This window comes from Hyaena hyaena, unplaced genomic scaffold (assembly GCF_003009895.1).
Source record: "Hyaena hyaena isolate Hyena2069 unplaced genomic scaffold, ASM300989v1 scaffold_1362, whole genome shotgun sequence".
In the NCBI taxonomy this organism is placed as follows: domain Eukaryota; kingdom Metazoa; phylum Chordata; class Mammalia; order Carnivora; family Hyaenidae; genus Hyaena; species Hyaena hyaena.
In genome coordinates, this window is record NW_024081995.1 from 130,135 (window position 1) to 144,874 (window position 14,740).

The window sequence follows — 14,740 nt, forward strand, 5'->3', positions numbered from 1 at the left end:
GCTGTTTGTAAGACAATCACCTGAGGATTGAAGCTAATGAAGCTACTGTGACCAATAGTAGGTAGAAGCTGACAGATAAGTCTTCCCCTTGCTTTTTTTTTTTTTTTTTTTTGAAATTTTTAAATGTTTTATTTCTAAGAGAGAGAGAGACACAGTGTGAGCAGGGGAGGGTCAGAGAGAGAGAGGGAGATACAGAATCCAAAGCAGGCTCCAGGCTCTGAGCTAGCTATCAGCACAGAGCCCGACGTGGGGCTCGAACCCATGAACTTTGAGATCATGACCTGAGCTGAAGTCGGACACTTAACTGACTGAGCCACCCAGGCACCCCTTCCTCCCCTTGCTTCTTGCAAACCAAGTGTTGTGGGATGCAGCCATCAAAGGGCATCCTTTTAGGGTAAAGTCCACAACTTGGAGCAAGCAGTGACACTTGCTCCCAGCAGGAGCCAGCTCAGCACTCTCTTTCATGTCTTATCCCCTTTCCCCTCATTTGCTTCCTGGGCTGTATTCCCTAATCACATAGAAGCACGTACACCATTGCCCTAGGCTTTGCTTTCTTTGAAACACAGGCTACGGTGTATATTACACCAGAACAAAGGCCAGAAATTTCTTTCTTAGGCTCATCTCAGACCATGGTCAGTGGAAGTTCTAGACTGTGGAGAACATTTGAGAAGTAGGGGAGAGCACTCAGATGATGGCAACTGATGCCTTCAGGATGACTTCAGTAACCTCACATTGAATCCTCTCTGGCCACACACTGTCACCAGAAACCCTGTGGCACAAACCCAGCTCCTCACCTTGCATACCTCCTTTCCCCCATTGCCCTTCACCGCTTCCTACAGACATGTCTGGATTATACTCTGGGGAGATCCTGCCCCAACTCTGCCCTATCCATGAAGCCCTCGGTTATGACTTCAGCATGCAGCACAGCCCCCACCTCTGAACTTTTCTGGCACCCACTGTCTTTTCTGCTTGGCATTGATTGCTTCCCATCCTTGGTGTGATTTTGCCTATCTCTGAGTAACTGTCTTGTCTTTTCATTGTAAATTTTTATTTTAATTCTGGGATAGGTAACATACAGTGTTATATTGGTTGCAGGTGTACAATATAGTGATTCAACACTTCCAGACATCACCCGGTGCTCATCACGACAAGTGTACGTCTTAATCTCTGAGTAATTTTCTAACAAGACAGTACTGCCTGAGGGGAGTCGGTCATCCTGTCTCCTACTTCCTGGTAACCCTCCAAGCCAGCAGAGCCTTTTCAGTGCTGGTTGCTGGTTTCCACTGGAGAGGCCATTCTCCTTTCCTGGAGAAAACTGAGTGAGTATGAGAAAAATGGTACCAATTACGTACTCTCAGACTCCAATCCTGAATCCAGCCAAACTGCTTAACAACAGAAACGTGTCTGTTTTTCCCGGTTTGGTTTAATGATTTTCCTGTAGATCCGCATCTCTTTCTATCACAAAGAAATCACTTTATCCTGCTGGGTAATTAATACAAATGTACAGTATGGCAAACATATTCCTGTAGACTGCTTATTTTGCTGGTAAATTACAGGAAATCCTATACCGTACACCTGGGACACCCTGCAGTTTGAAATTAGAATATAAAGTGTCTCCCAGTTCCTCCTGCTTGGCCAGGATACTGGTCTGATTGTGAAAGCCTTTCTAGTTAGACATGTAATAAAGTGGAATGATGGCAAATTCATTTACTTCTCTTTAGCTTAAAATTAATAAAGAAGATTTTAATTCTAAGCTTAAAAAAAACCCCACGACCCTGTTTACAGCCCTCTGAGTTACTAGAAGGGGATGGGATGTGGTGTTGGCTCCCAGTTGTGAATTCATTCAGAAAACACACACCACATACAAATTTGTAACTGAATCCTTAGAGTTTAAGGCATTTGCCAGTAAAACTCCTTGGCCAAGCTTTAGTTCTGCGTGATGTCACATCTATATGAGCCCTATGATAGCATTAAACTGGCCACAGCTGTTTCTGATTAGAGCAATATAGACCCTCTTAAAGGCAGGCTGCACCTCTTCTCTGCCCCTTCCCTCCCTCTTCCTGAGTGGCTTTCTTTAACATGAGAACTTCTTTATGAACATGGTCAGTGGGGTCTAGCTGTTTATACTCACAGCAAGTTCGTGGTAATTTGGTTCAGCCTTGGAATGGCTTTTTGTACACCACATGTGGGTGAGGACATACACACACCCACGGAGAAGGCCCAGAAAGTCTTTCTTCTTGATAATTGCTGTGTAAATCCTCCCTAGGCCTATGTGCTGAAGTATGAATAAAGGAAACACCTTGGCATCTTCCTTTTGGGAAAGAGTAGTCCATTCCAGAACCAAGAGCTTAAGGGGAGTGCCAAATCTTCTTGGAAGAGAAGGGGGTAATGTGAGGATAGGTGGTATAAACTTGGCTGAGATTTACCCCATCTTTTTGGTACCTAGTATGCCTGAGTTGCCTGGGGGTCCGGCAACTGTTTCTTAAAGGGCCACGTGGTAAATATTTTATTCTTGCAAGCTGCATATCCTGTCGCGACTACTCGCCTCTGCTGCATTCATGGGAAGCATCTGTAGAAATTTCACAGGTGTCAGACAAAACTTTACAAAAACAGGCATTGGGTGGGATTCGGCCCACGGACCTAGCCTGCCGACCCTGCTCTAGTACAGTGGTACTCAGGATGTGGTAGCTGAGTGCCAGTTCAAAACTGTTTGGATATGTCCCATGAAATGTCCCATGACATGGCAAGTACAGACATTGCAAGTAAACGGTAAGTGGTAGGTAGCAATTTTGCATCGCCAGAACATTCGAGTGTCTGATCACTGGCTTTCTCTTGCTGAAGAAAGAAGAGGCCAGTGCAGGTGCTGTTGACCTTGCCTAGGGATTTTGCATGTGGTATAGCCATGTACAGGTCATGCTCAGTTGGATACATATTCGCCCATGATGGATTTCAAAACCAAAACCAAAACCAAAGTGATGAATGAGCTGTTTACCACAGACCGTTCCAGGGGCAGCTCTAGCTCTAGCCTGGGTGAGAAAATGCCAGTGTTTCAACCTGACTTCTAGCCCCACTGGTCTCTGTGTAAAGAGATGTTGGGTTGGACTCTCCATCTGCCTGCTTGAGACCCTGCAACACTGAATCTCCATTTGCCTTGTTGGCAAGTGAGGAACAAAGGACCTGTGCCTCTGCTTCTGGGAAGTCAGGGCGGTAGCATCATGAGGAAGGTTGGATTTTTTTTTTTTTTCCTTTTTTTGGTCTTATGGTTAGAACAGACCCTCAGGGAATGGGAAAGGAGGTGCAAATTGCTGGCCTTGGAGAAAAAGAGAAAGAAAGCATTACTTCTTGAACCCAGACTGTTTTGTCTCTTTTCTGACTCTGTTGAACCTCCCTCTAGTAAAGCCACCTTCCCAGCCAGGCCTCTTTTATAAGGTGCTACTCACAGGCTTGGCCTCACAGTTTGTAAACACATAGAAACTTATCTGGGATCTGGGGTTGAAGTCTTCAAAACCCAAAGAAAACTTTGGAAACTTAAGGTTGTTAAGGAAAAGTATTAAATGCCAAATTTTGATGGGTTGGGAACATTTTAAAATACTAGTACCATTGGATTCCTAGCCTTAAAAGCCATGATGTCACTGTAGAGGAATATGATGTCAGGCTGTAAAAAGATCAGAAAGCTATTGAAAATTCCTAGGCCATGTTGGGAAGTTTATATGCAATGCTGAACAGAAAATACAGTGTTCTTTTTCTTCTTCCTTCTACCTCCTTCACAAGCAGGCCTGCCAAAAGCATGAGGTGAGGCGAGCGCTGCCTGGGAATATAGCTGGCTTTTATTACTAGAACTTGTTCATTCTTTAACAGAGTTGCAGTAAAACTGTTTTTCAAAGTTCCTTGGCTTAACTACTACATGAAGTATTAAATGGTCAGCCATCTCCTTTTAGAAAGAGCATTTGCTTTCCATGAAGCAGGGAAGATACTTTTCCTTGTGTTGACTCAGGGCTCTCAGTAACATGGCAATCATTTGTGTATTTTCATGTAAGAAGACTCTAGACTTCTTGCCCTTGCTCTCTCATTAAAGAATTATGGTGGTTCTTTCCTCTCCCTCTCCCTCTCCCTCTCCCCCTCTCTCTCTCTGTCTCCCCCCCCCCCAGGACTCAATACTAATAATGTTTTTTTTTAAATAATTTATATTGATACACTTTCAAAGACAACGATCTCACATTCTGATGGTAAACTATTGGGTACATCATCTGTCAGGAATGATTAAGGAGCTGGAGAGACTGATTTATGGGGAAAGATTAAAAGAACTAAATGTGTAGAGCTTAGCTAAGCAGAGACTGGGGGCACCTGATAGTCATCTACTAAAATCAGGAAGGGATGTGACTGGAGGAGAGGGGAGAATTATCTCACCTAGAAGCTGCGCTCTGAGAGTAATGTGAAGAAATTCAGGAGAGGAGGATGTGAGATGGGTATCGCAGAAGTCTCTCTGACATTGAGATCCATTAGGCGTTGGGCTCACCTCTCAGGAGAAGCGTAGGTCCCAGCCTCTGAGATGGGAGTGCCATCTGGGAGCCAGCCATACTTCAGGGACCCTTCGGCTGGCTGAGTGTCTGTGAGATGGGCAGCTTCCTTTCATTCAGTTCTTTGTTTCTTCTTTTCTGGCTTGTCATTCTGTTGCCCTAAGTCTTTGCAAATCCTGTATAAAACAGTAGCAACAAGAACTAAAAGGAGAGGCTGATGGGGGCGTGGGCCTGGGACCCATATCTACTGGTTGCTCTACCACTTCCTCCTAGGTGATTACCTCTCTTCCCTGTATTCTAAAACGTACTGGATGCCCAAGGTGTTTTAAGTTAAAAAAAAATAATAATAATAATAAGATAAGGGTAAACATAGTGGAAGAAAATACCCACTTTTCATTCCTGATTTGGGAGAGATACAATGCTTTGAACATTATTTGAAAAATAAATTCACCTGAAATTCCACTGATAAAGATTAATGTTCACGAGTCTGTGTGTATCATTTTTTCACTGTCATTTGTGAATTAAATAATTTTCCCTACTCTATAGTTGTTTTAAATCATTTCGAGTTTGGGGTGCCTCCACTTTCTACCACACTGCAAATTTGGTCACTCCAAATAAGAGCAGAGAGTGAAGGCAAGGCTCAGATGCTTGCCTTCCACCCCCCAAAAGAGCTCCTGTTAAGTGCTGGAATTTGAACTGACCCATTGTAGGAATCCTGGCCAGATTCTGTTTAAACTATTTACATATTAGAGAGGGGACCACAAGATCTTAGAATAACAGTCCTAAATATTTACTATTTTCCTCTTTTTCTCTACCTACTGAGCGTGTATAGGGAGTTATAAAGGGCAGATGGGCCTATGGAAGTGAGAGATTAAAAGAGAGAGATACTGAAGAGGGAAACAAGAGAAAAAGGAACAGCAAAAGGAAATAAAACTGATTTCATGGGATTTACAATCTGGTTAATATTTCCATCCTCTCAAATCCCTAAGTTTCATATGTAGTTTCCCTGTGAAACACAATATCAGCATAAGGCTAATATTAATTTGAATCTCTCTTAGCAACGGATAAAATATCCTAAAATTGTGGTGTTATTTCAGCAAGGTCAAGAGAGAGAAGGGCATATATTGATGTGACAAGTCACTTTGAGAAAACTCAGATTACATAGCTGAGGAAAGACATCTAGTTAGGGAAGAAACTAAGTTTTCTGAATTTTGGATTACCTTTCATGCAATAAAAAGCTCAGAGAACACAAATGTCCAACCGATTTCACCTGACCTGTGCATGAAAGCAAACACACAATTTTTCTGATATATGGATTCTTTTAGCATTAATCCAATCTTCTATTACAAATGAAAACAATCAGTTGTTTTCCTTAAAAGCCATTATATGGATTTTAGTTACCCAAACATTTAAGTAGTTCTGTTGAAATGTTAAGCTCTCATCGAAATCTTTGCTAGTACGAAGACATAGCTAGATGTCCTTTCTAAGAGACTTTCTCATACAATTTTGGAACATTTAAATTGAAAATACAGTGTTCCTTTCCCCAGTACATTGCTTTCATCATGTGTATGGGACATATGTAACTGGTCAGTAAAGAGTGCAAGCTATACTTTGCCTTTTCATAGGAATCCAAAAAGGGATGGATAATCAACCCTCTCCCTCCCCACACCCTTCAGCCCCAACTGACTTTTGCTCAGTTCCCTTCCAAATGCACATGCCTCTACTAAAAGGAAACCAAAAAACAGATTGGAATCTTGCTTCTAGCTTTTCTAGGTGTTCAGTTTTATTTTCCTCTGCTATTTGTCACTTTTGTGGATGTTTTGTGGGGGTGAGAGAGAACGTGTGTGTGTGTGTGTGTGTGTGTGTGGTTTAATTATATGAAAACTATACTGGGGGTTCAGTAACCAGTGGCTTGAAAATTAACTGAATTATGAAAGCTGAAATGTTGCTCATAGCATCAGTTAATGACAAGGTCGCCGCCACTGTCATATTCAAAAGAAATGTCACACTTGAATGGGGCTGAGATGGCTGTGTTGTCCCAGGGTCCCAGGTAGAGACAATGAAATGGGGGCTCCTTGGGTACTGTTTCATCCCACGTTTGAATCGAATGCATTCTTCTTTCAACTCATTTTGGTTCTGCTGTGTTCCCATAACATATGGAGTCCCTAGGTATTCTGCTATAACATGGAAACTTTTGGGGCTGGGAATAACAGATCATGAATAGATTGGAAATTCTCTCTAAATGCCCCCTTGGGTGATTGATGTAAAGGCTCATTGTGTGTTGTTTCTATCTTTTACAAAAATCAAATATGTCTAGAATTATTTGAGTCCAACAGGCTTTATTAGGGATCTGAATGCCAGCATACCCCATACACTACCAGATAAATGATGACAGATGTACGCCCCTAGTATCTCCTCCTATCTCCCCAGCTCTGGGCAACTGTAGTTAATTGAAAAAGAGGAAGGAGGAAATTGAGTTTGGGACAGAGTCAGTTGGAGATGAAGGGAAAATCCAAATAAAGGACTTTGATGTTAAGCCTGTCCCAAACCAGTTGGCAGAGCTAATACAAGTTACTGCATGGGAGCAGGGGGTGGGGCGGCCGGAACAGCAATAATTCTGCAGAGCAGTGAGCCAGAGAGAGAGCACAAGTGACGGGTGACTTCTAACCCGAAAGGAGGTGAAGTGTGCCCCAGCTGTCTTGGACCCTGTTGAACCTCCAAGGACGAGAACTTCAGGAGAAGAGGAGGTGGTTAGCTGCCCTGCCACTCCCACAAACTACCCCCCGCCATATCCTCCGCAGAAATATATCAAATCTGCTATTGTACATGCAGTGTTTATTTTCCCTCCCTTTCTCTCTCAAGATGAGGGTTACCTAAGACGTAAGACTGGAATACATAAACATGAATATACTTTACTTCTTTCAGTTTTTCTCTTTCCTACCTGGAGCCCAGATTCAAAGTGCCACCATACGGTCTTCAAGGAAACAAAACAAAACAAAAAACAAACAAAACCCTGTAACAACAGCTACTGATTTCCTGTCACCACCATTAAGTCCTTTACTTCTAACACCTCATTTTGTCTTCACGATAGCCCACTGAGGTTAAAAATAGCATCCCGACTTTATAGTGATGAGAAGACCAAACGAGAAGAGGAAAGTGAGATAAGTTGCCAAAGGCCACCCAATTGAAAAGCAACTCAACCCATATTGGATGGTGTCTGTCAGAAGCCCAAGTCTGTGCATGAACCCATTTGGAGTCCACCTCTAAGCTACTGTGGCTGATAGCCGGAGTGACTTTAATTCCTCCTTTGCCCAGGACAAAACTGCTTTATATTTCTGTCCCCGTTTTCCATCTGTTTGACCTTAGCGTCAGACAGGAATTTCCCAGTATGGAGGCTGGAGATACTCTACATGTAACACAGCTCACCGGTGTGGCGTATTGACCAGGTTTATCCCACTGTGGTTCCAGCAGCAGGAGCAGAGCTCAGGCTCTGACCCCCTGGTGCCTAGGAAAGTGGCAGTGGCAGTTCAGAAGGCGGGGTACTGGGGGCACCTGGGTGGCTTAGTCGGGTTAAGCGTCCTACTTTCGCTTAGGTCACGATCTCGCGGTTCGTGGGTTCGAGCCCCGCGTCGGGCTCTGTGCTGACTGCCAGGTCAGAGCCTGGAGCCTGTTTCGGTCTGTGACTCCCTCTCTCTCTGACCGTCCCCTGCTCACGCTGTCTCTCTCTCTCTCTCTCTCTCTCTCCTAGAAATAAATAAAACATTGAAAAAAATTAAAAAAAAAAAAAGAAGGCGGGGTACTGGCTCTGGGCTGAGTGCTTAATGCTGAGTTCCCATAAGACAATAGAAGGATGAACAGGTATGTAGGACCTGCTGTCTTCTCCCCATTACATATTAGTTCAACGTCTCTAGAAACAAGAGAAGGTGAAAGAAAGGGGTGGTGGGGTTAGCACAACTAGAGCAATGAACCCTCAGTTGAGAACTAATCAATAATTCTGTCTCATTAGATAACGAAACAATATGCTGCAATTTTCTCTGATTAGTCATGCTGAACAATACGTACAGTGGAAGAATATTCCTCAGTGTTTATAGTTCATAGAGAGCGGTTGCAAGGAACATTTTTGCAACTCTTAATCTTGGGGGGAAAAGTGTGTAGACACCTAAAGAAAATCTATCTTACGTTTGGGGCATTCAATAGGAAAAGCATGTGACAAGCTTTGGGATGTACATGTTGCTCAAGAAACCTCCAAGGAAGAAGGAAAAAGGAAAAACAAATCCCAACCAAAAATTCCATATGCCTAAAACTTATGATACACATAAATGTCATTGGTATCCTGTAGGGATGGAGGTGTGTTGAGGGTCCCCTCCACTTACAGGTGAAGAGAACAGCATTTGGGCCAACTTCCAATTCCCACTCTAGCATCTGCCACCCTGTCATACTGGCCACACTGGTTCACTACTTTAGCAAGGTAATATGTCTGGGTTTGGTAGTTTTTTTGGTTCTTTGGTTTTTTTGTTTTTTTCTCAGAAGGAGGTGAGTGCTGTGGGATGCCTGGTGGCTCAGTCGATTAAGTCTCTGATTCTTGATTTCAGCTCAGGTCATAATCTCATGGTTCATAGGATGGAGCCTGGTATTGGGCTCTGTGTTGACAGCGTGGAGCCTGCTTGGGATTCTCTCTCTTTTCCTCTCTCTGACCTCCTCTGCTCTCTCTCTCTCAATAAATAAATAAACATTTTTTTTTAAAGTACTGAGTGAGTGCTAGTCCCTCTGTGTAGAGCCCACATCATATCCTTGAACTGGAGTCCATGATGAAGTAGTTTGTCTGTAAGTATATAAAAGCCAGTGTGGTGAGAGCAAAAAAGTTTTTTGAACACTTGGTAGATGATGCTCTAATTTGAGGATTTTACTTGGATTAAGTTATTTAATATCCTCACTACACACCGAAGGAGGTAGGGACTCCTACAATCCCCACTTTAAACAGAGGAAACTAAGATTCCAGATGGAAGATCACCTCCAGAATTCTATCATTCTTTAACCCATGGAGATTGACCTTCCCAGTGGGATGGCTCTGAACAAGATGAGGAATAGTTTGAGTTTCCTTGGGTTCAAATTTGACAATTATTCCTTTTTTCTTTTTAATTTTGAATCTAATATATCTATTCCTGACATATTGCTTGCACATCTCCATCATGTCTGCTCTTCCACTCATACGTGTGCCAGTGAGAATCATAGTATGGACACTGCCCAAAAACAGAGATCAAAATCAGACCATGTGCTGGACTGTGGCAGAAACTATGTATTGTCTACCCAATAGCCATTCTCTTCCTTCCTTAAAACATCCATTAGTTTGGGGCAACAATGCACTCAGCGGTAACAAAACAATAAAAACTCACGTCTGCATTCCTCAGAGTCCTTTGCAGATGTCTGGGCCCATGTAACACAATTCTTTTTTTAAAATTGTTTTTCTTTTAACATTTATTCATTTTTGAGACACAGAGTGTCAGTGGGGGAGGGACAGAGAAAGAGGGAGACACAGAATCTGAAGCAGGCCATCAGCAGAGAGCCTGATGTGGGGCTCAAACTCATGGTCCACGAGATCATGACCTGAGCTGAAGTCGGATGCCTAACCAAGTGAGCCACCCAGGTGCCCTCCATGTGACATGATTCTGACTCAGAGTTATAAGCAGATATTTAAAGATGGGTCTTAAAGAGGAACTTGAGGGAAAGGGAAGCAAACTCTGTGGGGAGATTCTCTTTATATGTTATGGATGCCTTCATTCTTCTTGATGTGTAGAGCTATCACAGTCTCTTACAAATGAATAGGAGGGAAGGACCACAGAATTGCAGAGACTTAAAAGTTTGGAGTAACCTCAGCAACCCTAAACTTCCACCTCCAGATCTCTTATTATGTCAGAGAGGACGTCATGAGGATGAAGTGGGTAGATGCATGCAAACCTTATGATGATAACTCACATAATAAGGCTGTAATTGTAGCTATTACTGATGTTATTAAAGCCACTGTTGTATAGGCTTCTCGTTATGCATAGCAGAACCTAATCCTCAAAAATATTAATGCTAAGCATGAACAATTTATCTCATAAGCTCTCTGAGGACAGTAACAAGGCTTTCCATAGGAAGTTAACTGGTATCACGTGGAAAAAGCACATTGTGGTCAAACAAACTTGAGAAGTCCTCAAATAAACAAAATTGACCAGATTTCTCTAGTGCAGTACTTCTCAGAGCCTTTAGTAATTTAAATGTGCATTAAGAATCTTTAAGTGGGAGATCAAACAGGCTGCATTTTCCAAACTTCTTAAGTTTGGCTGGGTGTCTACACAACACCCATCAGGAATCTTAAGTTTTTAGAAATGCTTTCCACTTCTAATATGTTATGATTCTCAGAATTCCTCTATTTACCAAACTTCTGAAGGTACTGTGCCATTTCATCCCACTTCTATGTTCAAACTTCTCCCCTGCCTGGAATACAGCTTTTGAATGAACACATTAACTGAATGCTATTTGTTTCCAGTATCATGGTAAGAAATTTTCACACATTTAATGTATGAAATTAAATGTATGAAATCTTAATGGCACAACACAAGGAAGGCTTATTTGTTTCCCATGAAAAACTACAAATCTGAGTGAATCTTTAGGGAGTCAACCATCCTCTGTGTGGTGACACATAGGTGACTATAATCTCATGGCTCCGAGGCTCCACCTCTCAAGAGGAGGCTTCCTCTGAGTTTGGTGTTTCAGAGAAGGAGAAAGGCAAGGGTTGCTCACCATCTCAGCTTGGAAGTAAAGCATGTCACTTCCTGTCACAATCCATTGGCCAGAGCTAGTTATGTGGCCCTATCTAACCACCAGAAGCCTGAGAACCACAGTTATGTAGGTGCTAGGACACTAGTAAGCCTGTTAATGTCTATCACAAAGTCTGTAGGTTAGCTAATATTATCATTTTTCATTTCATTGCAGGTGAGGAAACTGAGGCTTAAGAAAAGTAAAGTAACTTGTCTAAGACCATTCAACATAACCAAGATTTTAATCCAGACTCTCTCTTGGTATCACCTGACCTCCTATTTACCTTGGGTGGGTTTGTGTAACAACCTCCTCTTACCCAGCCCCCGACCCTGTGAAGGAACTGCTCAAAGGAGGGACAAAAAAAAAAAAAAAAAAAAAATCTGGTAAAAGGAATAGTGTCTACCATCTCATTTCCCCCCTGTGTGGACTGCACCCCCTTTACTTTTCACCAACACTTAATGCACATCAATCTTAAAAAAGAGAAGAAAAAAAACCTCCCTTCCCCCCGTGCCCTGCAACCCACAGACAGGTGATACCCTTCTGCTGCTTTACAGAATAGAGAGAAAACAATGGGTCCCTGTGTAGAGAGTTCTAAGTCTTTTATCTTTCTACAGATTCAACCACAGTATTGATTCTTTATTGACCTAAACTGTCCTAAGCACGGCTGTGGTTTTTTCTTATATAGTGTATGGGAGAGTTAAGGCAGATACTACTTTAATATTGATTTTTGTGAAAAAGGTGCAGGAAAGAGGGCAATTTGTGTCTGCAGTTGCTCTTCACTATAAAAGATACCATTGTTAGGAGCTTATAGCATTATATCAAGGGTCTTAATCTTTAGCAATCTTTTTTTACAACTTAGAAATAGGCTTGGGCAAATGTGTTATTGGTGTTAATGATATTTTGAAGTGAAGCAAATTTGTCAGCCTTTCTAAGTAAACTGCTCAACTTAACTATTTGAGGACTCAGTCAGTTGGCTTGATGATTGTGCAGAAATCCTATGATTTATTTATTTAACTGAAAGTCCTCTGGAAAGAATGTTTTGTCGTATAAACAGTGACAACAGTGTTGGCTCAATGAGTCTTTGAGAAATGGGAATGATTGTCTAGGGCTGAAATAAGCTATGCCACTCTCCCAAGGAGAACAGTTCTTTAAGAATCAAAGGATTCTGGTTTCTGGAATAATGTTCTGCGATTCAGGAGAGAGGAGGAAAAAACAAATCACTTAAGGTAAGGCAATTTTATTGGCCAGAGTAAAATGGCTGTTGAACTTGTGGGTGGGACTTTCACATCCATGAATGAATATGTATTTTTAGAAAGAGGTTCTATTGGTATGATAGAAAGGCTTGTGAAAAAGTTTCAAAAATGCCATAAGAAAGGGTAGCTTCTCTGAAACTGGCCAGCTTAATTTGTTTTATCTTTAGCAAATGCACTAAAAATGGGCATTTAACACTAAGTCTAGAGGGTTTTTCAGCCACTATGCTGTGGTTTTATTGAGATTATTTGCTTCCTTTCATGTGGGAATAGCCAATGAGTCAGTGAGAAATATTAATTATGTATCTACTCCACACAGAGCATTCCTCGGGGCACTGGCCATAGAGGAGTACAAGACAATAATGATTTAGAGCCATGACCCCAGATAATGATGACCAGGGACTGGTAGGGGATGCCAAGGCAATGAGTTATTTGTGGGTATGGCAAGACCATACCCTTTGTCTTTAAAGCTCAAAGCGTAGGGTCCCCTTCAGTCACTGGATAAGTGTCATATGAGAGCCCTCAAGGTTAGAAAAAAAAAATCTAGTACTTCTTAAGATGCTGTGAACTCTCACCCTGTTAGGGAAGTCCATACATGCTTAACAATAGTAGAATGGTATCTGCCACTGATGAATGGTGTATTAGTGAGCTTTAGCACACTCTCTACTGGGAAAAATATATCTCCTGGATCTGATTTTTGCAGACAGATGCCAAAATGTATCAAATATTCAAATTATCACTTCCTTGTAAGGCCTGGTTTCTACCTAAAACCCCAATAAATTCCAAAATAACACTGCTTTTCAGATCATTTTAAACATCTGTTGTATTTTAAACCTTTTTCTTTTAATCTAATGCTGTTGTTTGAAATTGTGGAGTACGGGGACCACCATGAGCTGCTTCATATATATTAACATAACACAGTACCAGGTACATATTATACAAGAAAAAGGCCAGAACAGGGATCTTTCCAGAAGGAATAGAGGGGCTGGTGATTTGATCACACCCTTAATCATCTTTTCTTTCTTCCATTTCATTTTAAGTCTCCATATTGAGTTACCTAACAAAATTTGCAAACGTGCAAAAAATATGCCCCATATTGATTGACTCTTTAACCTAAGAGTAAATTATCTTTACAGCTCATAAATACATTGCATAGCAAACACACACACAGGCATGAACACACAGTTGGCCACATACCCCTTCACACATTATGCCACTTGAAAGCTGGACAGCCATGACAATAAACATAGTCAATATGCCAGGCTCTCAAAGAAACCAATAGCATGGTAAAAATAACCATTGTATATTCTTTTTTGCCACCCACAATTGCCCTTAAAATTTTTGTCTAAACTCTCAACTTGCAGGGGAATTCAGGCCGTCAGCTTAGGGAAACAGCTGGGGAGATCTGCCTTGTGGCCTGAGTGGCCCAGGAAGCTAGGGGAAGTCAAATGGAACAAATAGATATTTTGACTTGCTTTGTTCAACTAAATCCTAAATATGATCTTGGTGAACAAATGGCATGCCTTTTCCTCAGAAGTTTAGACAGAGATGGAATAACTGGAGATGGGGAATCAGTAGAGAGAGGTTGTCACCAAAGACAAAAACATCATAAAAATTGAAGCTCAGGGGTATGCAGGCTTGCAAATTTCCTTTAAACCTCCTCCCCCACTGCATATATTCCTAACAGAACCCACTGAGAGGATGGGAAAGAGATGGAAGATAGTCTTGCTCTTACAATGTGTTTTGAAATCTTAGGAAGCATTATTGGTTCTTGCAATGATCATGGCTAAGGATTCTAGACGATCTTACACAATGAAGAACTTTCCTCCACCTTATAAAACATTAGAATTCACTCTGTGGGGCTCCTGGATGACTCACTTGGTTAATCATCTGACTCTTAATGTTGGCTCAGGTCTTGATTGCACGAATGCATCAGGCTCCCTGCTGAGTGTGGAGCCTCCTTGGGATTCTCTCTCTCCTCTCTGCCCCTCCTCCACTCATGCATGCACAGAAACACACACTCTCTCTCTAATATTTTTTAAACAAACAAAAAAAAATTTCTCTGCAACAACAGCATGTAGTAAGTCCACAATTAAACCAACCTAGTGAACAATCCCACTTTAGTATGTTCATGTTTAGCAAAATTCCAATATACACTTTTTCTAGAATGTT

The 14,740-nt window shown here is 41.8% G+C and overlaps 1 long non-coding RNA gene across 2 annotated transcripts in view; it reads left to right on the plus strand.

The window, feature by feature from the left end:
• LOC120225268 overlaps nucleotides 1–14,740 on the plus strand; it is a 154,995-nt gene that overhangs the window by 104,788 nt on the left and 35,467 nt on the right. For both annotated transcript variants that reach the window (XR_005526773.1, XR_005526774.1), the window contains one exon: nucleotides 1,096–1,319. This is a non-coding gene — a long non-coding RNA (uncharacterized LOC120225268). The remainder of the gene's footprint in view (nucleotides 1–1,095; nucleotides 1,320–14,740) is intronic.